At 42.1% G+C, this 26795-nt stretch overlaps 3 pseudogenes; 1 reads left to right on the top strand and 2 right to left on the bottom strand.

Moving 5' to 3' along the window:
- Window positions 1-26590, bottom strand: part of LOC135969952 (rab5 GDP/GTP exchange factor-like) — a 38114-nt pseudogene extending 11524 nt beyond the window's left edge.
- LOC141409843 (grpE protein homolog 1, mitochondrial pseudogene) lies at window positions 6242-7098 on the bottom strand (annotated as a pseudogene).
- On the top strand, window positions 6327-6437 carry LOC123572682 (small nucleolar RNA U13; annotated as a pseudogene).
- Window positions 26591-26795: the final 205 nt, after the last annotated feature.

Raw genomic sequence — 26795 nt, 5'->3', positions numbered from 1 at the left:
CTCTTTTTATTTTTAAAAAATATACAGAGACAAGGTCTCACTATGTTGCCCAGGCCGGTGTCAAACTCCTGGGCTCAAGTGATCCTTCTGCCTTCACTTCCCAAAGTGCTAGAATTACAGGTGTTAGCCACTGCACCAGGGCAAAACAATTTTTTGAAAGTTCAATTTTAGCTCCTCTCCACAGCTGAAATACATGTTCTAATCTACTTCCCCCCCTCCAGAGTCTGGCTCTCTCACACAGGCTGGAGCGCAGTGAGTGGAGTGAGCTCACTGCAACCTCTGCCTCCCAGGTTCAAGCAATTATCCTGCCTCAGCCTCCCAGCTAGCTGGGATTACAGGCGTGAACCACCATGCCCAGCTAATTTTTGTGTTTTTGTTTTTTGAGACAGTCTCGTTCTGTCGCCCAGGCTAGAGTGCAATGGTGGGATCTCGGCTCACTGCAACCTCTGCCTCCTGGATCAAGTGATTCTCCTCCCTCAGCCTTCTGAGCAGCTAGGACTTGCCACCACGCCTGGCTAATTTTTGTATTTTTAGAGACAGGATTTCACCATGCTGGCCAGGCTGGTCTTGAACTCCTGGCCTCCAGTAATCCAGCTGTCTCGGCCTCCCAAAGCTCTGGGATTAAAGGCATGAGCCACCACACCCAGCCTATATCCTAATCTACTTTCTTCTCAATTTTTTCATGTTTAGCTCTTTGATTTGGCTGGAATGTAAGGTGCATGGTACGAAACACATAACTAAAATAAACTCTACACAGGAATCTGTCAGCAGCAGCAGTTAGTAAAGTGCGATCTTGTTCCCCCTCCTCCTCCCAGTTGTCATATAAATTGCTCCTCATAAATTAAATCTATTTCTGAAATCTCTGGTTTATTTCACTGTTCTGTATTTTCATTTTTTACCCAAATCTCATCTAGGTGTGATGACTTTCATTTTAGAATATATTTAAAAGTCTGCTGGATTTAGAAGCCTCCCCACTTCACAAATTCTTGCTTTTTAACCGCTCACCAAAAAAAAACCATATAGTATATTTGTTTCATTGTTTTTCTAGAATAAATAATGTAACATTTTGTAATTTAAATGATATTTTAAATATTTATACTGACCTGCAAAGTATTTTTCTTTTTCTTTCTTTTTTTTTTTTGAGATGGAGCCTCGCTGTCACCCCAGCTGGAGTGCAGTGGCATGATCTCAGCTTACTGAAACCTCTGCCTCCCGAGTTCAAGCGATTCTCCTGCCTCAGCCTCCTGAGTAGCCGGGACTATAGGTGTCCTCCACCATGCCTGGCTAATTTTTATATTTTTAGTAGACACAGGGTTTCACCACATTGGCCAGGCTGGTCTCGAACTCCTGACCCCAAGTGATCCGCCCACCTCAGCCTCCCAAAGAGCCAGGATCACAGGTGTGAGGCTCCATGCCCCGCCACCATCAAACTGTCTTTTAATTCTTTAGATGAACTTCTAATTTGCTACATTAAATTCTCAATATTTAACATTATTGCTGTTGTCTTTAAAAATTATTATTTAAAAAAATATGCTAGGCTGTTTAATTTTCTTATCACTAGTATGTACACTGTAAGTAAATTTTTTAGACTTATCTTGCCATGTTGCTGTATTTGTACTTTTATTACTGTTCTGTTTTCCCTTGGATTTTCCTAAGATTATTTTTTCATGGATTTCCCAAAAATTACATTTGCATTCATTCTAAAAGCACTCATTACATGATGAGTAGAACTCAAGCCACTGTACCAATTATACAAAAAGGACAAGAAAATGCTCAGACGGCTTTCAATTTACATGGGAAGACTGAATGCAATCATTATTAATATTCTGTAATTACAAACAAGAAGGACAAAGTACCGTGGGGCACACCGTAAGTCTCACTTTTTCTTACTGGAGCTGTCTCCTTCTCTAGATCGGTACGGTGGTAGCAGCAGTAAGTGTGCTTATTTTATACTAACGCCTGTGGTGAGACGATGGTGACCAGATCTTTCTAGCAATGCTCGCAAGAAAAGTTTTTACCTTCCTGCTCTGCGGTGTGAACCCAAGTAGATCCAGAACTACTCTATGAGAAAAGTCCTGATGCTACCCACCCTACCCCCACAGTTGACTGAAAGCAGGATGGGCCTCGATCTGAGCATGCTCCGTAGGTCAAATGCATGGGTTTTTATTACCACCACCCCACACCTCTATTTCCAGTTCTCCAAGGAGACTTCCATCTAGCCCTCACCTATGCATTGATGAAATATATTTACACTATACATTCTCTAAGTTTCATTTCTGTACTAAACTAGATCACCAGACAAATATATCCATGGACTACACTTTAGATCTGCTGGCGATATTTTTCCAGAGAACTAGTTTTAGTTTAAGCTTGGGCTTTTTTTACATTTTTAGACAAGAGTCTTGCTGTGTTACCTAGGCTGGAGTGCAGTGGTGCCATCTTGGCTCACTGCAACTTCTGCTTCCCAGGTTCAAGTGCTTCAGCCTCCCTTGTAGCTGGGATTACAAGTGAATACCATAGCACCGGCTAATTTTTGTATTCTTAGTAGAGACGGGATTTTGCCATGTTGAACAGTCTGGTCTCAAATTCCCAGCCTCAAGTGATCCTCTCGCCTTGGCCTCCCAAAGTGCTGTGATTATAGGCATGAGCCACCACGCCCAGCCTATGCCTTGACTTCTATGTAGGTAATCACAGTAGTAGCTACATTAAGAACATGTTTATGAACTCCAAGTACCATCAAATTATGACCCTGTTCTCTCAATCTTATTTTAAATTCATTTTGTAAACCTCAAATCCTTTCAATAAGCAGAATGGGTCTATATAACAAAAGGACTACTATTACGGAGTGTGAGGATTTTTCTTTTTCTTTTTTTTTTTTTTTTTTTGGAGACAGAGTTTCGCTCTTCTTGCCCAGGCTAGAGTGCAATGATGTGATCTTAGCTACTGCAATCACCACTACCTCCTGGGTTCAAGCAATTCTCCTGCCTCGGCCTCCTGAGTAGCTGGGAGTACAGGTGCCTGTCGCCACGCCTGGCTAATTTCTGTGTTTTTAGTAAAGACGGGGCTTCACCATGTTGGCCAGGCTGGTCTTTAACTCCTGACCTCAGGTGATCTGCCCACCTCAGCCTCCCAAAGTGCTGGGATGACAGGTGTGAGCCATCACGGCCAGCAAAAAATGAGCTTTTGTTTTTTTTCTACTATTAAGACCTCAAGTCTAACTTTAATACAGGAGATAACATTTTAACTGATATTTGAATTTTCTTTTATGGTGCTATAATTTAACTTGTTATTGTTTTATTTATCTTTCTTTAGAAATGGCATTTCACTACATTGCCCAGGATGGAGTATAGTAGCTATTCACAGACTTAATTATAGCTCACTGCAGCCTCACATTACTGGGCTCAAGCAATCCTCCCGCTTCAGCCTCCTCCTGGGTAGTGGGGACTACAGGTACACACTGCATGCCCAAATCTGTCCTTTTAGTTCATGTATTTTCTGCAAAAGCTTATCCATTCATTTAATCTTCTTAGGTAGTTTACACATGGTTTTACACCTTTCATTTGCACCAAATTTTAGCACTTAACTTAGAACAAACCATATTCATTGTTGTGATTATTATTACAGGTTTGAGCATTCCTAACCCAAAAATCAAAAATCCGAAATGCTCTAAAATCCCAAATTTTTCAGTGGCTACATGACACCACAAGTGGGAAATTCCACACCTGGCCTCATGTGATGGGCTGTAGCCAAAACTGTTACATGCACAAAACTGCTTAAAATGTGGTATAATATTACCTTCAGGCTACGTATGTAAGGTGTATACACAACAAATGAATTCTGTGTTTGGACTTGGGTCCCAGTCCCAAATTATCTTATATAGGTGTAAATATTCCAAAATCTGGGAAAACCACAAAAATCTGAAACACTTCTGGTCCCAAGGCTTTCGGATAAGGGATACTCAACCTGTAGTGCTCGCTTCCAACTAGAAACTCTCTGAGTTCCTTTTAGAGACCCGAGTGGCAAGGGATCACGTTCTCCTCCCCCAGCTCCGTACAACCCCTATAATTTTACAGTACAATACAGAAAACTCCTTTTCCATTTCTACCACAGTTTATGCTCCAGTATTTATTTCATAATGTAAAAGAACTCCCCTGCCACTCTGTCTCTCGTCCCGCTTTCCATTCTTGTAGGACTTACACTATGTTACAGATCTGCTTATTGTCCATTTCCCCCACTAAACTGTTAGCTCCACAAGGGCACCGTTCACCACCATATCCTCACGCCTAGAACAGGGCCAGGCACATGGTTAGTGTTCAGTATGGGTTGACTGAATGAATGTGGCCATTTATTACCAGTCCTCCCTTTATAAGATGCTGAAGACAATTCTCCATAGATCTCTTTCTACCTATCTGTGAACAGAGGCAATGACTGCCTTTGTTTTGCAACATCTTTTCAAGGATTTCTGTATAACAGCTTTCAGAGACAGAGATAGTGCCTCCTTCAAGAGAAAAGGCTAGACCACTTACTGTCTAATAAGGATCCCTAAGTCCAAGGTTCCTCTCCTCTAATACAACTCACTGCATGCACAGGCTTTCCCTGGTCTTCTCTGCATTATCCCATAGCAACAGATACTCAGGGGATAAGCACAAATGCAAATGCTCTGGCTACTGCTGCTGCTGTAAGAAACTGGCCTTTGTCTCTGACCCAGGAGACTCGTGTCTTTGGCCAGTATCTGTGAAACCATGGCAGGTTAAGGTTAATTTGTTAGCCTGCAAATAAGGTAACTCTCAGGCCCCACTCAGCGTTTGCCAAAGGGGCAAAGTAAGAGCAAGTTTGTTTTGGTAAGGTCTTTTAGGCTCTACAAAACTCCAAAAGGTTTGTCATAGTTTTCCAAGAAAAAAAAGATAACAGAACAGTGAAAGTAAACCCTTTTCCTCAAGTACTCTCTAATCCCTGTAAGGGATCATCTTTTCTATAACATCTGAGTAAAGTTGTTGTTTTATTTTTCTAAAATAAATGTTTTACTTTGTGATTAAAACATTGACAAGTGGGTGTCTTTCTTTGACTATTATGCCAAGAGGCACTTTGTACACTTTCTTAACGGTCTGACTGAGATCTTTGTTTTCACTTTGAAAACCTCTATCTTCCTTAACTATGTTTTCTGTGTATTTCATCTGGAACTCCCGTCATTATGATATGAATCGCCACAATCTATTTTCTGGGTTCATTAAGTTTTGTCTGTACTGCTGTTAATTGTTTAATCTATTTAGGTTTTAGTTTTGATGTCCTTTTTTTTTTTTTAACCAATTTGTGCTGCCTGAAGTAGTTTTTTAAAGGAAAATAAACATATGAGGGCTTTAATCCTCTTGAAAAATGAAACACTAACATTTAAAGAGTGCCAAGCATGCAGTCCTCACATTCTGAGAAAGTCCATCTCACCAGGGAATGTATCTTGAGGTCATTAGTAACTAGTAGAACACAGAGTTAAACATTTCCACATTTAGATGAAGAAAACAGGGCAAAACTAACTGATTTTCTCAAATTCAATTACTGGCAAAATAAAGGTGGTGGGAACCATTAAGGTACATATGCTCATTTTGCATCTCCAAAAACCAACCAACCAAAAACCAGAAATCTGTCATTTTTAGCAGCTAGACAGTGTCTAACAAACTCATGTTCTTCATAAAGGTCATCATAAAATTATTTTTAGCATAAGAAATGTTTCGACCCTAGCTTTCCCTTTATTGAATGAAATGTGTAGTGGGCTAAGAAATCCAGTAACTCCCATGCTACAAGCTGCACAAGAGAGACACAGTGCAGACGGGAGTGTCCAGATTGCCAAAAAGTAGAATTCCCAGACATTTTGTTCATTTAAAATACTTTGATGTCACTAGAGTCTGAGCAGATACAGTGTGATTAATGAAACTCTAGATAACCTGTAGTGTCCTATTGGCCTTTTTTTACTAAGTGGAATGATTAAACATGTGGTACTAAAAATCAGAGAACACTCCTGAATACGAGTTCATTAATGTAACTGTGAGATCAGCTTACTGGGCTGTTTACCCACTGGTTACTTCTGCTTTCCAACCTTGAGGAAAGTCAAAAGTATTCATAGATGAGAAAAGGTGAACCAGCTTTTCATGAATTATGGAAAGAGATTTAAAGAAAAAAAAAGTCTTGTAAGAGGCAGCTAAGCCTTCTTCACCACACCAACAAGGGCGGGTCTCAGGAGCTGCCCATGCAGCTTGAACCTCACTTTAGTAACCAGAACCACTGGGCTCAGCTCTTTCCCCTAAACCAGCATGTGGAACAAGACCTCATGCTAGATCTTCCTGTGATTCGTAAGTGTGACGGTTGGGTTTTCACGCTGGGTTTTCATGTGTGAGATATGCCTCCCTCAAACCTTGTTACAACACCGGCACATTGCCTGTCAGATATGAACAAAGATGAAAAAAAGACCGCATGCTCATAAGGGTGGAACTTGGCACTGACAGGGTTCGGCTTGGCAGTGCTTGCTGAACACTTCCTGAATCTGGACTTCACTCATTGTGAGAGTCTCACAGAGGTTCTTCAGGTGAGGGTTATTGTCTTTAATTTCTTCTTCTGGAACACACAGTGTTGCCTTCTCCAAAACATCTGCCACCTCTAACGAGTCCTCGCAGAAGCCCTGAATGCTATACATATTTGCCGCCTCCACCAATTTTTGGCTGCTCTGCTGCGAGCCCTCAGTATCTGCCAATGCTTGCTTATCTTCTTCCACAGCCTCCTTCAGCTGCTCTTCCAACTTGACTTCTTCCATGAGTATCTTGTCTGTAGAGGGAGTATCTGTCCCCCATTTGGTTTGGATCCACGTCCTCTTCCAAGTGCTGGCAACTGTTCTTTTGTTTTGTAGTTGTGTGCAGAACTGAGAAGGTCTGGAGACACTGCCAACACCGGGAGACTGCGTGGCACCAGCCTCACGCATGGAGCCACCATGGCTGCCCCGGGATGATGATATAAGTTTCCCCTCGCCTGTCACTCTATGCTTCTATGACACGTTTTAAATTATTGTTATTCCTTCAATATAATTATCAAATACATCTTGTATCTACTTTTGTTCCTTATGACATAGATTCAGAGAGCTCAGAGGTATTTCCACGGCCTCACTTCTCATCCTCAGTGCTCCTAATTTTAAAATTGGGTCCTGGGTTGCTATCCCTGCTGAAGTTCTCACAATAATTAAAGTCTATTTGCTGGTTAAAGTTGCTCTGTTTTGGATACATACTTCTGTTCTTCTAACAGTAATTACACAGCAGGGCAAATTACTCCTTGCATAAATACATAGTTTAGAACAGTGGAGTCATTGTAAGGTACAGGAGGACACTTATCTTTACTTATTCCAGGAAAGATCACAGGAATGAAGATATAGCCATGTCTTAAATTGTGTATTTTTTGTCCTCATTCAGGTACAAAGCTTTAGGTCCATATAATATAATCAGTATCAGATTTTTTTTTTTTTTTTTTTGGAGACAGAGTGTTTTGCTCCTGTTGCTCAGGCTGGAGTGCAATGGCACAATCTTGGCTAACTGCAACCTTCACCTCCCAGGTTCAAGTGATTCTCCTGCCTCAGCCTCCCTAGTAGCTGGGATTATAGGCGCCCGCCACCACGCCCACCTAATTTTTTGTATTTTTAGTAGAGAGAGGTTTTCACTATGTTGGCCAGGCTGGTCTCGAACTCATGACCTCAGGCGATCCCCCTGCCTCAGCCTCCCAAAGTGCTGGGATTACAGGCGTGAGCCACATAAATAAAACAGGTACAATCTAATTCAAAACAAAAAAGGCAACATCTGTTTTAAAATATTTTTTATCTCGGCCGGGCGCGGTGGCTCAAGCCTGTAATCCCAGCACTTTGGGAGGCCGAGACGGGCGGATCACGAGGTCAGGAGATCGAGACCATCCTGACTAACACGGTGAAACCCCATCTCTACTAAAAAATACAAAAAACTAGCCGGGCGTGGTGGCGGGCGCCTGTAGTCCCAGCTACTCGGGAGGCTGAGGCAGGAGAATGGCGTCAACCCGGGAGGCGGAGCTTGCAGTGAGCTGAGATCCGGCCACTGCACTCCAGCCTGAACGGCAGAGCGAGACTCCGTCTCAAAAAAAAAAAAAAAAAATATTTATTATCTCAATGGAAAACCAAAGATTATGCTGACATCGGTATGATTAGAAAAAAATTCTTTAGTGTTTGGAAGTGAATCCTTCTCTGTCTGATAATTCTGCTTCTAGTCATGATGGAATATTCTAATGGCATCAGGTTTACCCTACCATCTTAACAAATTGAAAGGTCAGACAACTATATGAACGAAAGGTTTTCAGACACTAGATGACAGGCAAACAGCAGATTAACTCCTGAAAGAAGGGAAACAAACATAGTCTGTCCTAGAGTGTCCCAGCTCACTGCTGGGAGAGTTTTAAAGTCATGGCACAGGGAGAGGCCACTCAAACAGAACCTAGCTGACTTGGTGAACTGAGGAGACAGCATTTGGAGTTCAGGGAGGCCAATGTGACCAGAATCTGCATGGCAAAATATCATGCAAATGCTACGAAGGGCTACAAAGAAAAAGCTCCAAGTATCTGCAGAGGGTTCCCTTGAGTGTGGCTGACTACTGCACATGCGTATGAGGAAACTACCCAAGATGAGAGAAAGAACCACCAAGTAACATGTAGAACCACAGCACAAAGGACGGGAGGAAGAAATATAAGAATCCTGTTTAAGATTCTTATGTGTAAAGTGGTATAATACTATTGTTTTAATTTTTCTTTTTTCTGTAAAGTGGCATACTACTATTTGAAGGTAGGTAAGTTAAAGATGTATTCTGTAAACCCCAGAACAACCAGTAACAAAAACCAAACCAAACAAAACAAAGAGGTAGAGCTAACAAGCTGATAGTGGAGATAAAGGTGTGGTCATAAAGAAGGCAAGAAAAGAGGAGAAAAGGAACTAAGACAAGATGAGATAAACACAAAGAGCAAGATGGCAGGGGTAAACTTTCCCTTATCGAAAATCACATTAGGCTGGGCATGGTGGCTCATGCCTGTAATCCCAGCACTTTGGGAGGCTGACGCAGGTGGATCATCGGAGGTCAGGAGTTCAAGACCAGCCTGACGAACATGGAGAAACCCCGTCTCTACTAAAAATACAAAAAAATTAGCCGGGCATGGTGGTGCATGCCTGTAATTCCAGCTACTTGGGAGGCTGAGGCAGGAGAATTGCTTGAACCCGGGAAGCAGAGGTTGTGGTGAGCCGAGATCGTGCCATTGCACTCCAGCCTGGGCAACAAGAGTGAAACTCTGTCTCCCAAAAAAAAAAAAAAAAACAAACACCTTAAATATAAGTGCTATAAACAGTCTGATTAAATGTCAGAGATTATCAGAGTAGATTAAAAAACAAGACCCCACTTCATGTTGTCTGTAAGAAATTTACTATAAAGATACAAATATGTTAAAAACTAATGAAAGGAAGAGGATACTCTGAAACAATGAAAAAGAGCTTAAGTGGTTATACAAATGTTAGACAAAGTAAACTTAAGAACATGGACCGTATTACCAAGAACAGAGAGGGGTATCTCATCATAAAAAAGTGGTTAATTCTTCAAGAAGACACAGCAATCCTAAACATGTATATACTGATAACACTGCTTCAAAACACGTAAGACAAAATTTGACAGAACTGAAAGGAGAAACAAATTCACAATGATATTTGGAGATTTCAGGATTCCTCACTTAGTAATTGACAGAGAAGTGATTTTTAAAACGTCAGTAAAGACAGAAAACTTGAATGATGCTATCAACCAACTTGACCTATCTGACTCTGGTAGAACACTCAACCCAATAAAAACATAATACATATTCCACCTGACAAAATAATAATGGTAGTAACTTATATACAGATAATGCCTATAACCACTAAGTACTTTTACAATGCTATTTTGTATAATTCTCACAAGTCTATCAGGTAGTACACTTATGATATTTACAAATGAGGAAGCTGAGGTCTGAATATGTTAAGTAACTTGAATAATGTTGCAGTCACTTACATAATAAAGACAAGAATTGGAACCCAGGTCTGTGCACTTAAATCCAAAGCCTGAGCTGTTGACTATGCTACAACTACCTCAGTAAGCCAAAGAGAGGACTGAAGACTCTTCAGAAGAACACCAATCCCTCTGACTCTGGAGGTCTGTAGGCCAGTCAAAGACAGGAAAACCCTACTCATTTCCTTTATTGTTTTGCTTACAACATGCTTCCCTCCCACACATACTTATCCAAAGAGACAATTTGCTTAAAAAAAAAATCCCCTTTTAAAATATAAATGACAATTAATTCTACTAGCTATTTATGATCATAGAAGTTACTAAAATCAACACTTTGTTGTTTTTCTCTAAGTTTTCTAAAAATCAACCCCTACTAAGAGGCCAGAAGTTTGGATTAGAGAGTGGAAAGCGAGAGACAGTTCAGGTGTTCGATACACAGGAAGGAGGTGAGTTATGTCTGAACAGCCGATAGGGATTCAGTGTGTAAGATGAAAGAAGTGAAGAAGGAAATATGGAAAACAACAACCTCATCCACATTACAGTTTATAGTTCTGGCTAGGGCTCAAATGGCAAGTGCTTGCTCTTCAACTTAAAGTCACCTTGTGTTTGTTTTTTGCTTGTTTTAATCAGGGTCTCACTCTTCACCCAGGCTGGAGTACAGTGGCACAATCACAGTTTACTGCTGCCTTAACCTCCCAGACTGAAAGGATCCTCCCACCTCAGCCTCCACAGTAGATAGGGCTACAAGCACTAGTTCGGTTGATTTTTTTTTTTTTTTAAGAGATGAGATCTCACTATGTTGCCCGGACTGCTCTTCAACTCTTGGGATCAAGCAATCCTCCTGCCTCATTTTAGTCTCCAGAACACTGGGATTACAAGCAGGAGCCAGTGGACCCAGCTTCGCCTTATGTTTTTAATACAGAAACAAAGCTTGTGTTTCAGGTATAGCAAGCAGACCATGATTGTCAAGCCTTCCATTGCCCATCGCCCAATCTCTCTCCCTCTCTATCTTTTTTTTTTTTTTTTTTTTTTTTGAGAAGGAGTCTCACACTCTGCTGGCCAGGCGGGAGTACATTGGTACAATCTCGGCTCGCTGCAACGCTGCCTTCCAGGTTCAAGTGATACTCCTGCCTCAGCCTCCTGAGTAGCTGGGATTCGAGGCACAGGCCACCGTGCTCGGCCAATTTTTGTATTTTCAGTAGAGACAGGTTTCACCATGTTGGCCAGGCTGGTCTCGAACTCCTGGCCTCAAGTGATCTGCCCATCTCGGCCTCTGAAAGTGTTGGAATTACAGCCGTGAGCCACTGCACCTGGCTTGTCTCCATGCTTCTTCCACAGCCTGCAGAACCATGAGCCAAATGAACCTCTTTCCTTTGCAAGTGACCCAGCCTCAGGTATTACTTTGTAGTAATGCAAACGGATAAAGCCATTGTTTTATGTCCCTTACAGGATAGTTACCAAATTCAGGAAAATTTACACTGATACAATACTTTTACTCAATTGAAAATCCATATTCCAATTTTCTCAACTGTTCACAATGTTCCCAGCCTTTGTTTCTCTCGCATGACATTTTTGAAGAACACAGGCCAGGTATCTTGTTGAATGCCATTTAGATTGGGTTTCCCAGTTGTTTCCTCATGACTGGATTCAGGTTGCTAAAAATTTTCGGCTTAGACATTTCATAAATGATGTTGTGTTCTCAAAGTGTCGTGTCTGGAAGCACATGACATCTATCCTTGCCTCCTACATCACCATTTTATAGTTACCATTTCTCCATTTATAATTAATAAATAATCTGGCTGGGCATAGTAACTCATGCCTGTACTCCCAGCACTTTGAGGCTGCGGTGGTGGGATCACTTGAGGTCAGGAGTTCAAGACCAGCCTAGGCAACATAGCGAGACCCATCTCCTGTCTCCACAAAAAAAGGAAAAAAAGAAAAATAAATAAATAAATAAATAATTCATAGGCAGTTAATTTGAGATCATGTTCATAACTTGTTCCCTGGGAAACTCCCTCCCCTCATCCCAGATTTAGCACCCAGATAAACTTTACTTGAATCAATTTTTACTACTAACATGACTACAACTTTTTTTTTTTTTGACATGAAGTCTTGCTCTTGTTGCCCAGGCTGGAGTACAATGGCATGATCTCAGCTCACCGCAACCTCCGCCTCCTGGGTTCGAGCGAGTTTCCTGCCTCAGCCTCCCAAGTAGCTGGGATTACAGGCATGCACCACCATGCCCAGCTAATTTTATATATTTTTAGTAGAGACGGGGTTTTTCCATGTTGGTCAGGTTGGTCTCGAACTCCCAACCTAAGGTGATCCACCCACCTCAGCCTCCCAAAGTGCTGGGATTACAGGTGTGAGCCCCTGCGCCAGCTGTATTTCTCTATTTTACTAGTTAAATTAACACAAGGATTATGATTTTGTTTAATCAGTTACACTCCATTTATTGTCCTTATTTATTGATTTCTTCACTTTATTTTTTTTTAAGAGGGGGCCTCGCTTCGTGCAATCTCTGTCTCTCCCAGGTTCAAGCAATTCTCCTGACTCCACCTCCCAAGTAGCTGGGATTACAGGTGCTCACCTCCACACCTCACTAATTTGGTATTTTTAGTAGAGACGGGGTTGCACCATGTTGACCAGGCTGGTCTTGAACTCCCGACCTTAGGTGATCTGCCCGCCTTGGCCTCCCAAAGTGCTGGGATTACAGGCGCGAGCCGCCATGCCCAGCCTTATTGTCCTTATTTATTTTCACACTCAAACTTATCCCACACTTGACCAGTGGAAATTCCTCCAAGCTGGCTTCTGGATCTTCTGAAATGTCCCCAAAATATTGAAGGGGCCCTTTTTTCCCTGTCCCAGCCCCAGAATCAGTCATTTCTCCAAGAAGCCCTGGTTCACTTTAATGAATAATAGTATTTAGAATCTAAGGTCTGGGTGGTATTGGTATTTTAACTCTAAAAAGGAAAAGATACGCTTTGTAGGATCACTGTCTTCAGATCCGTTCGTGAACGAGGTACAAAAGATGATACTTGGGATGACAAGATTATAGGAGTTCTGAAAGAAAAGGGCACTTTGAAATGTATAAGCAAATATCTCAGCTTGGCCAACCACTGTGACTTCCTCTACACAGCTCACTCACCCTGACTGTGGAGACTAAAACACTTTAACTGAGTCTTTACAGTCAAGATATTCCATGTACTTTCTCTGAAGGCGTATCCAACTCTACAAGAATGTGAAAATATTCTTCAAATTCCGTAGAAGGTTATTTGTATTTTGCCTGCTACCAAGCTCCTATGTATGGCGTAAAAGCTTTCCTTTATGCTACTAACAGAAACAAGTAAAATATCAAGAGCAAGGGCATCACGGACTAAAGAAGATGAAGAATATGGAATACAAAAAATCTGTTTCTAGTCTAGACCCAATACATTAAAACTGCACTCAGGCTAACCTTATCCACACACAATGGCCAAAGAAGTAATCAGTGTGAAATGCAAAATTTGCCTGGCTAAGTTATATTAAGTGGTCTGTGAAACAAAGATACAATGGAATCTTCTTTTCTAACATGAATTTTTAAATACTTTAAGGTCTTTATCCCCAAAAGCTTTCTACAGACAAAAAGCAACTAAAGAACAAAAAATCGAAAGGACAAAACTACCATCAAAAAGATGGGGGGCGGGGAGAGACAAGAACAAAGGTAAAAACCATTCTGCATACATATTTTTGAAATAAAAGTCACCTGGATTGTTTCTTTTTTAAATTAATGAATTTTTTTTTAGAGATAGTGTCTCACTCTGCTGTCCAGGCCGGAATACAGTGGCACAATTACAGCTCACTACAGCCACTAACTCCTGGGCTCATGTAATCCTCCTACCTTAGTCTTCCAAGTAGCTGGGATTATAGGTAGGTACAAGCCACGGCACCCAGCTCCAGAATTGTTTCTTTTTAAAGTACAGCCTCTGCACTAAATTGTAAATCTCCTTTCCATAGTATAATGCACACTGTACAAAGGCTTTTGAGACACAGGTTTTTAAAACCATCAAGGAGAGTCAGCGAATATAAATGACAATTATGTACTTAAGTAACAGAAACTTAATTATATATATATATTTACTATTGATTATATATATTAAATAACCTAGGTTTCTGAAGTGTACACACTGAATAAAGGAATATAATGGAAAAATATTGACCCAGGAGTTAGGAGACCCGAGTTCTTATACACAAACTCATTGTGCAGCCTTGGGTAAATTAGTTAACCTTTATGGACTATCATATTGTCATCTGCAAAATCAGGCTATTAGAGCTGATAATTTTATAATTTTCTTACTATTTTATCTGTTATCATAAATACTTATCATTTCACTACATACCATCAGTAAACAGACTTCAAGCTAAATAGGAATTAAGGATTTTTTTTTTTTTTTTTTTTTTTTGAGACAGAGTCTCGCTCTGGAGTGCAGTGGTGCAATCCTGGCTCACCGCAAGCTCCACCTCCCAGGTTCACACCATTCTCCTGCCTCAGCCTCCCGAGTAGCTGGGACTACAGGTGCCCGCCACCACTCCCGGCTAATTTTTTTTTTTTTGTATTTTTAGTGGAGACAGGGTTTCAATGGCCTTGTGCTCCCTGCAAGATTATTCTATCAGAAGAATAACTTGCATTTTAAAAAAGCTAACACTTTCTGGAGATCTGTGTGTGTCAGGCACTGTGCTAAGCTCTTTACATGCATTAACTCATTGAATCCTCATCACATGCCTCTGGTAGGTATTACTGTTCCTCACTGTGGACAAGACTTGGAGTTGTTAGTCCGCCCAGGGTCACGAAGCTGGTAAATGACAGGATTGACTCCAAAGTCACCTTACTAACCACCTGGCTATCCCACCTCCTAATAAATAAATCATGAGCCCAATACATTCTTATCTAATCTCTGGCAAGTACTAATTTTTTTCTCCTTTATAGTAGAGACAAAATTGCTACAACTGGCAGCCAACCAAGAAACAACTCATTTTTGTATTTTTTCTAGAGACAGGGTTTCACCATGTTGCCCGGGCTGGTCTCAAACTCCCAAGCTCAGGTGATCCATCCGTCATGGCCTCCCAAGTGGCCTCCCAAAGTGCTGAGATTATATAGGTGTGAGCCACTGCACCTGGTATCCAATCCATGTCTTACAGAGAAGTGTGTTTTTGGTTCTATGCAATATTTCCTTTTATTTCCTTATAATAAAACAAAAGGAAACACCAAAAGTCACAAAACCTAGAAGACCGGCAAGGATCTTAAGGGGTAACACTGTCTTATTATTCATTCTGTTGCCTCCAGGGGGGAAGACGTCATTACAATTACCATAGGGTAGGAAGTGGGGAGCAAGTGAGGGGGCTCCCAGAGAACAGGTCTTCTGACAGCATCAGTGTTGGTTCCCAGTCTCTCCCATTATTTCACATTGACTGCATAACTGAGTAACAACATAAATTTTCAGAGACTGAAGCCTAACAACAGAGATGCTTTCCTGCTTCATGTTGGGCCACTTCAACTGGCTAGGCTGCTCAATTGTAGAACAACTGTGACTTAAGTGACAATCCTCTTGCTGGTTACATGGCATTTTAAGAAGCAGGGTGAATATGATCACCTACATACAAATCCATGCACTGGAAAATAGCTACTACGGCTCACTCTCATCCCCCCAGGAGCCCAACGTGGGCCTTTTCCTATATTTTCTCAATACACTTTCTCAAGACACAAGTTGTCTCTCAAGCTCTCGAGCAGAAAATCTCTCTCAGATGACTTTCAAGCCTAGAAATCACCATTTCTGACAAGCTGTGAACAGTGAGGGTATTACACCACAGAACAAACCAGGATCCACAAATAAAGGCACAAAAAACAAAACATCCAAAGAGACAGTCATTTGGATGGGGATGAATTTCATAAACAAAACTACCTATTTCAATTCTCTTTATTCCTCCTATAAACAAATTTCTCTAAAACACAATGTCTTTCAACCAAAGGAGTATTGGTTTCATATATTGTCTGACCCTCAAACCCACTTTCAGTCTCAAATCTGAGCTGATGTTCTCAAAAAGTTGATAGATATTACAAAGCTGAGCCTGTGAGCATTGTGGATCTACTCTGTGTCTCACTCAGGCAGAGAAGAAAAAAAGAGTATCAGAACATTACCCTTCTTTGATCCGACCCTGGAAGACGCACTGAAGAATTTCTTCACTGTGGTAACCTTGCGGGTCTTCTCGTTGGTTTTCTTTTCTTCAAACTTGGAGAATGTGAGGGATTGGGCCCCTTGGCTGCTCTGACTGCTGGCAAAGGCCTCTTCTTCCTCCCGCTAGAGTCTGCAATTCAAGAAAGGATTAGAATGATCTAGATATTCTCCAAGGTTCTCTGTATCTGAAGGTTATTACTCCATTAATTCAGGAGGATCTAAAGATTTTAGAACTAGAGACTAAATATACCAAATCAGCCTGAGGTCTCACATAGCTACAGGATGGGCTGCTCTTCATGCACTACAGATTTCAAATGGGAGCTTCTCATGCTCATTCAGCAACTGCTCTAGGGCTACATGAAAGAAATCAAGTCTAGTCCTTTTCCCTAACAAGCTCAGGATTAGAACAGATGAAAAGGTAAGTAAACTGCTACATAATGGGACAGCTGCTACACTAGAGAGTAAAAATTGAGTGCTGTGAGAACACAGGAAAGAACAACTCAATCTGCTGGAGGAGTCTGTTGGGGCCTTACAACGGTGATGTTTGGGCTGGGTCTTAAAGGATACATAGGATCCTTTTTTGTTTGTTTTTTATTGAGACAGAGTGTCACTCCATCACCCAGGCTGGGGTGCAATGGTACGATCTTGGCTCACTACAACCTCTGCCTCCCAAGTTCAAGCAATTCTCCTCCCTCAGCCTTCCAAGTTATTGAGACTATAGGCACACACCACCACGCCTGACTAATAAGGCTGAATAGTATTCTAAGTGAAAGGATATTCCAGGAAGAAGGAACTACAGATGTGCAAGCCTGTGGTTTGCTTCACAACAAGGTGAATGTAGCCAGAGCACTGGGCGTGTGATGAACTGTGATGCTAGATACATAGGAAGGCACCAGAGGGCAAGGAATCCTGACTGCTAAGCCCACTATTCTGGATTTCATCATGTGGTGGGGAAGCAAGACTGTAAATCCAAAAAGTTATCGTTGTCAGATCTGTGCTTTAGAAAGATCATGCAGGTAGCTGTGTGAACAACCTGAAGGGTAGAGAAACTAGAGACAGGGACGAGAAGTAAGAGTATATTATAAAGGTTTAAGTAAAAGAAAATAAGTACCTGGGAAATAGGAGTATAAAAGGTAAAATTCAGAAGCCTTTTCTGAGTTGGAAGAAATAGAACTTGGTCAAGTTGTAGGTAGCAAGGGAGATGAAACAGAAATCAAGAATGAAAACAAGATTTTTTAGCTAACTTGGTAAATAGTGATGCCATTAATTGACTCAAGAGAAGGATTAGGAGGAAAATGTTCAGAATGGGGAGAATAATAAATAAAAGCAATAAAATTTGGCTTTGGATTAGCTGCATGTGAACCATCTGTAATAATTACCAAACACAGGCCGGATATGGTGGCTCACGCCTGTAATACCAGCACGCAGGGAGGCCAACGTGCTCGGCCGGATCACTTGAGTTCAGGAGTTTGAGACCAGCCTGGGCAACATGGTGAAACCCTGTCTCTACACAAAATACAAAAACTAGCTGGGTATGGTGTCATGCTCCTGTAGTCCTAGCTACTTGGGAGGCTGAAGTAGGAGGATCACTTGAGCCCAGGAAGCAGAGGTTGCAGTGAGTCAAGACTGCACCACTGCACTCCAGCAGGGATGACAGAGCAAGATCCTGTCTCAAAACAAACAAACAAAAAACTCAAGCACTATCTATAAGACAGTGGTTCTCAAAGTGTGATTCCCCAGACAGTAGGAGCAGCATCACCAGTCAACTTGTTAGAAATGCAAATTCTCTAGTCTTACTCCCAAGCTACTAAAATCAGAGACTCTGAGGGTAAGGTCCAGCAGTCACTGCTTTTACAAACTTTCCAAGTGATTTAGCAGCGTCACAATTAAAAGCAGTAAGAAACAGAAATGCCTATCTCCATTCTTCCACTCCAAGGAGCTTACTGCCTAAATTTGAGAACTAAGACTAACACAACCCAAGGAAAATAATCAGAAGTTAAGACATACACAAAATGAAGAAACTACTGAAAGCTGTTCATCAAAGGCTAACTGAGAAGAAGAGGGGAAAACATCCTTTTCCTTAATATTAAACTGACGTGCTGATAGCTCAATGCAGAAGAGAAAAATGTATTTCGACGGTGACAGAACTATGTATCCAGTCACGTCACTGTTCAACCACTCCTAGTTAAGTCCTTTTACCGCTCTGCCAGCTCCCAGTCCTCCGGCATCTCCTACAGCCTGGCCTTGTGGTACTCTTCCCTCCAGTGCTTGGAGCAGAAACCCTGCCAGGCTGGGTTGCCGTAGTAACCACATCCTTTCTTGCACAGGATCCACATGAATTCCACCGTGTTCGGACTTCGGGCTCATCTTCTTCCTGCTAACCAATGAACAAACAACAAAGTGTTGTTGGAAATGAATCATCATTCTACTAACTAAAATCTTACCAATTATGAACAAAAAGTGAGTGATTCCATTATCTTCAAGCCGTAAGAGAGGGAAGAAGGGAATGAAGGAGGGAGGGAAGGAGGGAGGGAAAGAGGGGAGGAAGGAAGAAGAAAAAAAGGTAAATTCCTACCACAGTTATATTAAAAAAAGACTTATTCCCTGCCCAAAATACAAAGAACCCATTAAGAAAGAGCTAACATTAAAGACCTAAATGTATAGGCTTGAAACTAGAAAACTCCTAGAAGAAAACTTAGGGGAAAAGCTTCCCGACACTGGATTTTGCAAGGACTTCTAGGATATGACACCAAAAGCACAGGCAACAAAAGCAAAATCAGACAAACACATTAATTCCATCAAACTTGAAAATGCTTGCACAACACAGGAACCAAATGACAGAGTAAAAAGGAACAACACACAGAAAGGGAGAACATATCTGCAAACCACATATCTAATAAGGGGTTAATATCCAGAATATAAAGGAACTCTTACCACTCAATAACAAAAAAAACCAAGATGATCTGGTTAACAAATGGGAAAAGGACTTCAATAGACAATTATCCAAAGACATACAAACAGCCAATAAACATGTGAAAAAGTGCTCAACATCACTAAACAGGGAAATGCAAATCAAAACCTTCGTACCCATTAGGATGACTACTATAAAAAAATATGCAGTTTTTGATGCAGTGGCAAATAAGCATATAAATACTTGTTCAACATTGTTCAGTCATTAGAGAAATGCAAATTAAAACCACCATGAGATATCACTCAAATCATTAGAATGGCTAAAACAAAAAATATTGACACAGCCTGGGCAACATGGCAAAATCCAGTCTCTACCAAAAAATACAAAAAAAAAAAAAAAATTAGGCAGGGATGGTGGTGCATGGATATGGTTCCAGCTACTCAGTAGGCTGAGGTGGGAGGATCACTTGAGCCCGGGAGGTGGAAGCTGCAGCAAGCCAGTATCATCACACCACTGCACTTCAGCCTGGGTGACAGAGTGAGACCCCACCTCAGAAAAAAAAAAAATACTGACAATACCAAGTGGTGGCAGGGATGCAGAGCAACTACAACCCTCACACATTCCTAGTGGAATACAAAATAGTACAGACACTAGAGAAAACACTTTTATAGTTTCTCAAAAATGTATACATACAATGACCATCCAACCATACAATCCCTCTCCTGGGTATTCCCTCTAGAGAAATAAAAACTGCTATTTACAAAATTCTATACACAAACAGTTATAGTAGCATTATCTGTGATGACAAAAAATGACCACTAAAATATCTTTCAATGGGAGAATGAATAAACAAACTATGGTACATCCACACAACAGAATGCTACTCAGGAAAACAACAGGTATCAGTACACCCAACAACTTCGATGAATCTCAAAGGCTTTATGCTGACAGAAGCCAGCATCTTAGTTCCTTCTGGCTGCAGGAACAAAATACCATAAACTGGGTAGGTCACAAAAAACAGAAATTTATTTCTCACAGTTCAGGAAGCTGGCAAGTTCAAGATCAAGAAGTCAACAGATGTTGGTGTCTGGTGGTTCAATGAAGGTACCTTCTCCCTGTGTCCTCACATGGTGGGAGCGGAAGACAGGCTAGGCTCTCTGTAGTCTCTTTTAAGGGCACTTATAAGCCCCAGTCATGGGGGCTCCACTTTCATGAACTACTCACCTCCCAAAGGCTCCACCTCCTGGTAGCATCACCTTGCGGTTTAGATTTTCAACATACGAATTCGGGGGACACACAAAGATTCAGACCATAGCAGCCATCTTAAAAGTTTACACATTGTATGATTCCATTTAGGAACTAGGGGTAGGAAAGGATGTGACTATAAAGGATTAGCACAAGAAAGTTTTTGGGTGATGAAACTTCTGTATTCTGATTGTGGAGGTGTTTACATAAATCTATTAAAATTTTAAAATTCCGGCCGGGCGCAGTGGCTCATGTCTGTAATCCCAGCACTTTGGGAGGCCGAGGCGGGCGGATCACAAGGTCAGGAGATCGAGACCATCCTGGTTAACATGGTGAAACCCCAACTCTACTAAAAATACAAAAAAATTAGCTGGGCGTGGTGGTGGGCGCCTGTACTCCCAGCTACTTGGGAGGCTGAGGCAGGAGAATGGCGTGAACCCGGAAGGTGGAGCTTGCAGTGAGCCAAGATCGCACCACTGCACTCCAGAATGGGCGACAGAGCCAGACTTCGTCTCAAAAAAAGAAAAAAAAAAAAAAAAATTCCCAGAACATTATACTCCTCCCAAATAAATTTTACTCTATGATTAAAAATTTGTTGCCACCACTGCACTCCAGCCTGGGCAACAGAGCAAGATGCCATCTTAAAATAGCAAAAAACAAAACAAAACAAAACAAAACTTGAGAGGCAATTTCTAGGTTGGATTAGGGAGAAGTACAGAACAGGAGACATGGAAACTGACCAAGAAGCAACTACAATTAGAGGACTAGAGGTAACACAGTGGGTAGCTAGGTATGGTGGCGCTGACCTGTAATCCCAGCTACTTGGGAGGCTGAGGCACAAGAATTGCTTGGACCCGCGCGCAGAGACTGCAGGAAGCCGAGATCGCACCAGGGCACTCCAGTCTGGGCAACAGAGTGAAACCCTGTCTCAAAAATAAATAAATAAATTAATTAATTAATTAAATATGTAACACAGTGGGAATGGAAAGACGACAGACGGAAATCTACCTTAGAGGTAAGATCTGTAATAGTTACTTAATGAGACTTGGCAGGGAGAGGGAAATCAAATAACATTAAGAAATCCTGGCCAGGCACGGTGGCTCACGCCTGTAATCCCAGCACTTTGGGAGGCTGACACAGGCGGATCACCTGAGGTTGGGAGTTCGAGATCAGCCTGACCAACATGGAGAAACCCCATCTCTACTGAAAATACAAAAAAATTATCCAGGCATGGTAGTGCATGCCTGTAATTCCAGCTACTCAGGAGGCTGAGGCAGGAGAATTGCTTGAACTCGGGAAGCAGAGGTTGCAGTGAGCCAAGATGGTGCAATTGCACTCCAGCCCCGGCAACAAGAGCGAAACTCTGTCTCAAAAAAAAAAAAAAAAAGAAATCTCGACTTATTCCATCAAAAAGCGAGTAAGTGGCAGAGTCATCACTAAGCTTCCGGGGTCTGTCAGGCTGGAGTATAGTGGTGTGATCACAGCTCACTGCAGCCTTGACTTCCCGAGCTCAAGCAATACTCCCACCACTCAGCCACCACGCCTGGCTAACTGTTGTATTTTTTTTGTAGAGGCGGTGTTTTGCCACGTTACCCAGGTGGTCTTGAACTCTAGGGCTCCACTAAGCCTACACTTAGTATGCCAAGTCCTGGGTTTCAAATTATTTTGAAAGTTTGAGCTAATCTTGCCATTATCATCCTGCTGTCCCTTCCCTTCCAAGAGAAATGGGCAAAAGGAAATACCTATTTTTTCGCATAGATCAATTCACTTCTTAAAATTTTGTACTGTAAGTATGATAGTACTAGTCCATGTTACTAAAATAAACACAGTTTGGGGAATCTGCCTAGCACATGTGCAAATACCTCCCATGTATCAGGAAACTGTCCTCTCAATCCGCAAAGATAAGCTGGCAGCAGCTACATTTGTATCAGGTATTTGAATGGTCCCCCAATTCAGGGTCACAGCTGATTCTGTGTTAGAGTCTTTTGCTTGGAGTTTTGGAAATGGGACTAAATCGGGGCTGTTCTCCTGAATGATGGAACTGTGTAACATGATCATCTTCCATCAAGTGGTCTGAGTATCAGGACAGTCTACACAGTGAAATAGACATACCCGAAGAAGCAGAGAAAAGTAGAAGGCCCAGTAGGTCCTGAGTGATTTCAATCTCCCAGATCCAATCCCTGGCTAAGGTTTAGCTGCACGCCCACCCTCAGATTCTGAGACATACACACTGGTTCCCTAACTGCTTTTTTCTTTTTTTCTTAAGCTGGTTCCAGTAGAGCCAAAAGAGTCTATGCCAAAAGACTTCTACAAAGCCGGGCGCGGTGGCTCACGCCTGTAATCCCAGCACTTTGGGAGGCCGAGGCGGGCGGATCACAAGGTCAGGAGATCGAGACCACGGTGAAACCCCGTCTCTACTAAAAATACAAAAAATTAGCCGGGCGCGGTTGTGGGCGCCTGTAGTCCCAGCTACTCGGGAGGCTGAGGCAGGAGAATGGCGTGAACCCGGGAGGCGGAGCTTGCAGTGAGCCGAGATCGCGCCACTGCACTCCAGCCTGGGCGACAGAGCGAGACTCCGTCTCAAAAAAAAAAAGACTTCTACAGATGCTCTTTAAGAGCTAGAAAAACAAAGGAGTGCTCTGTGCATTACTTGGCATACATTAAAAGCTCTATATGTATTAGACAGAAACAGTAACAATAGCTCTGAGTCTAAGAAGACTGATTTGGTGGCCAGGCGCGGTGGCTCACGCCTGTAATCCCAGCACTTTGGGAGGCCGGGACGGGTGGATCATGAGGTAAGGAGATCGAGACCATCCTGGCTAACATGGTGAAACCCCGTCTCCACTAAAAATACAAAAAATTAGCCGGGCGTGGTGGCGGGCACCTGTAGTCCCAGCTACTTGGGAGGCTGAGGCAGGAGAATGGCATGAACTGGGAAGGCAGAGCTTGCAGTGAGCCGAGATCGCGCCACTGCACTCCAGCCTGGGCAACAGAGCACGACTCCGTCTCAAAAAAAAAAAAAAAGAAAGAAGACTGATTTGACGTGGACCATGAAATCACAGGGATCAGTCGTATCTGCACTCGAACCCCAGCTTTGCCACGTACTAGAAATGTGACTGTAGGCAAACTATGTAATATTTCTGAAACTCCCTTTCCTATCTCTCTCTCCAACCTCACTGCTCCTATCATTCTCCACCTTTATACCAAATTAAACCTCACAGGACCTGTGCACCCATGACCTTCACTCTCTGGTGCTACACCTGTGATTATGTCACCTTTCACTGCAAAAAGGACTTTGCAGATATAATTGAGTTGACTAATCATTAAAACAAGGAGATTATCCTAGATATCTAGATGGGCCCAATGAAGCACATGAACCCTAAAACGCAGAAGAGAATAAGGACCCAGAATGACCAAAACAATCTTGAAACCGAATGTAAGAAAACTTATATTTCCTGATTTCAAACCTTACTACAAAGCCATGGGAATTACTACAGCGTGGTACTGGCACAAGAACAGTCATAGAAATCAACAGAATAAATTGAGATTCCATAAATAAATTCACAATTCTTCTGTCAACTGATTTTCCACAGAAGTACCAAGAGTATTCAATGGCGAAAAAAGAGTCTTTTCGGCCAAGCACGGTGGCTCATGCCTGTAATCCCACCACTTTGGGAGACTGAGGCGGGCGGATCACGAGTTCAGGAGATCGAGACCATCCTGGCGAACACAGTGAAGCCCTGTCTCTACCAAAAATACAAAAAAATTAGCCGGGCATGGTGGTGGGCGCCTGTAATCCCAGCTACACAGGAGGCTGAGGCAGGAGAATGGCATGAACCCAGGAGGTGGAGCTTGCAGCGAGCAGAGATCACACCACTGCACTGCAGCCTGGGGGACAGAGCAAGACTGTCTCAAAAAAAAAAAAAAGAGTCTTTTCACCAAATACTGCTGGGAAAATCGGATAGCCACATGTAAAAGAATGATGCTAGATACCACATACAAAAATGAACTCAGAATCAATCAAAGACTTAAATGTAAAAGCCAAAACTAAAGCTCTCAGAAGAAAATACAGAGGTAAAATTTTCATGATATTGGATTGGACAAAGGATATTTAGATATGGCACCAAAAGCAGGAGCAACAAAAGACAGATAAATTGTACTCCAACAAAATTTTAATGTTTGTGCTTCAGAGGACCTTATTAAGTGAAAATAGAACCCACAGAATGAGAGAAAACATTTGCAAGTCATTTATGTAATAAGGAACTTCTATCCAGAATATATAAAAAATTCTTGGCCGGGCGCGGTGGCTCAAGCCTGTAATCCCAGCACTTTGGGAGGCCGAGACGGGCGGATCACGAGGTCAGGAGATCGAGACCATCCTGGCTAACACCGTGAAACCCCGTCTCTACTAAAAAATACAAAAAAACTAGCTGGGCGAGGTGGCGGGCGCCTGTAGTCCCATCTACTCGGGAGGCTGAGGCAAGAGAATGGCGTGAACCCGGGAGGCGGAGCTTGCAGTGAGCCGAGATCCGGCCACTGCACTCCAGCCCGGGCGACAGAGCGAGACTCCGTCTCAAAAAAAAAAAAAAAATTCTTATAACTCAATAATAAAAACTAAGTAACAATTTTTTCAACGGGTAAAAGATCTGAATGGACATTTCTCCAGAAAGACAGTCAAACAGTCGTGAGTATGTGAAAAGATGTTCCACATCATCTGTCATCAAGGAAATGCAAAACGAAACCAAAATGAGATGCCACTTCACATCCAGTAGGATGACTAGAACCAAACAGTCAGAAATAACAAGTGTTGCCAAGGATGTGGAGAAACTGGAACCCTCATACACTGTTTGTAGGAATGTGAAATGGTACAGCCATTGTGGAGAAGCCCTGCAGTTTCTCAAATGATTAAACAATATTACCATAGAAACCAGCAATTTCACTCCTAGACTAAGAGAAACAAAAACATATGTTCACAGAGAAACTTGTACATGTTCTTATCAGCATCATCCATAATAATCCAAGAGCAGAAACAACCCAAATGTACATTAACTGATGAATTAATAAACAAAATGTCATATATCCATAAAATGGAGTATTATTTGGTCATAAAAAGGAATGAAGTACTGACATATGCTACAACATGGTGAACCCTGAAAACATGCTAAGTGAGAGATGCCAGTTATAAAACACCACACATTATACGATTCCATTCATCCGAACATCCATACCAGGGAAATCTAGAGAGACAGAAAATAGACTGGTGGTCACTTAGTACTGAGAGGGAACAGGATGGAAATAAAGGGGATAGAGAAAGGGCATGGGTTTCTTTGTGAGATGATGAAAATATTCTAAATTTGGCTGTGGTAATGGTTGTAATTGTGCACTTGAAAAGGGAGAATTGTATGGTATGTGAATTATACCTCAATAAAGCTGTCTTTTTCAAAAACAGAAGAGACAAAATGTGCAGTTAGGGAGAGTCAAATCACTACTGATGGTTTTGAAGCTGGAGGAGACTAAAAGCCAAGAAATTTGAGTGGCTTCTAGAGGCCGAGAATGACTTCTGGCTGACAGCCAGCAAAGAAATAAGGACCTCACACCTTCACCACATGAAAATGAATTCTGCCAACATGAGTGTGTGGAAGGAGACTCTCCCTATCACCTCCAAATAAAAACCCAGGATGAGCGATGCTTAATTCTGACCTCCTGAGGTCCTCAGCAGAATACCCAGTGGAGCCTGCTTGAACCTCTAATCTACAGAACTTTGAGATAATAAATGAGTACTGTGGACACGGGCAATGACTCACGCCTCTATTCCCAGCACTTAGGAAGGCTGAAGTAGGACGACTGGTTGAGAATGGGAATTTGAGGCTGCAGCGAGCTATGACGGCACCACTGAACTCCAGCATGGGCAATAGAGACCTCTTTTAAAAAAATAAAAACAAAAAATAAGTGAGTGTTTCAAACTGCTATCCTTTCCACTTCCCCCTTTTTTGGGAGAGGCTTTGCAAGTCCTGTTCCAATGTGAGGAAAGCCATGGCCCTTGCTGTACAGGAGGTGGTTTCTTTCTCATTGTTTAGGTCTAAGCTGTGAGAGACCTTCCCTAGCCTATCTGAAATACTACCTACCCCAACCTACCCTACCCTCACCTCCATCGTGGACCCAATTCTCTATGTCCTATTTCTTATATTTCTTTGGGGGTGCAGGGGTAGAGGCGGGGTCTTACCACGTAGCCCAGGCTGGTCTTGAACTTTTTATGGATGTGAGCCACCATGCCCAGCCCTCATGTCCTATTTCTTTGCCTTCCCTCCCGCTCCTTGAAACAGGGTCTGACTCTGTCATCTAGGCTAGAGTGCACTA

This window comes from Macaca fascicularis, chromosome 3 (genome assembly GCF_037993035.2).
Source record: "Macaca fascicularis isolate 582-1 chromosome 3, T2T-MFA8v1.1".
Lineage (NCBI taxonomy): Eukaryota > Metazoa > Chordata > Mammalia > Primates > Cercopithecidae > Macaca > Macaca fascicularis.
This window is presented reverse-complemented; position numbering and strand designations above follow the sequence as displayed.